This window comes from Penaeus monodon, chromosome 30 (assembly GCF_015228065.2).
Source record: "Penaeus monodon isolate SGIC_2016 chromosome 30, NSTDA_Pmon_1, whole genome shotgun sequence".
NCBI lineage: Eukaryota > Metazoa > Arthropoda > Malacostraca > Decapoda > Penaeidae > Penaeus > Penaeus monodon.
Genome location: NC_051415.1, coordinates 18,972,002 through 18,972,222, shown reverse-complemented (window position 1 = coordinate 18,972,222; position 221 = coordinate 18,972,002). Strand labels below are relative to the sequence as shown.

General features: G+C 46.6%; 1 protein-coding gene across 1 annotated transcript in view; it reads left to right on the top strand.

Annotated features, from left to right (window-relative positions):
- Positions 1-221, top strand: part of LOC119592371 (QRFP-like peptide receptor) — a 93,269-nt gene that overhangs the window by 72,404 nt on the left and 20,644 nt on the right. The gene's annotated exons all lie outside the window — the stretch shown is intronic.

The window sequence follows — 221 nt, the reverse complement described above, 5'->3', positions numbered from 1 at the left end:
CGATCCGCGCCATGGGAGAATCCGCCAAAACCATTTATAAGCCTTCCTCGGATATCTGAAACTATTGCCTGTGAGATGTGTCCTCAAACGCCCGGAACTTTGGAGAGCGAGTTAAGGATCGCCAAGTTGCATATGCAAAAGGCCTTAATGGGATTCGCGTGACCTTGAGGTAATGTCGGAAGGTATTGTTGCTTTCGTTACCTTCATTCGTGTTTACAAAT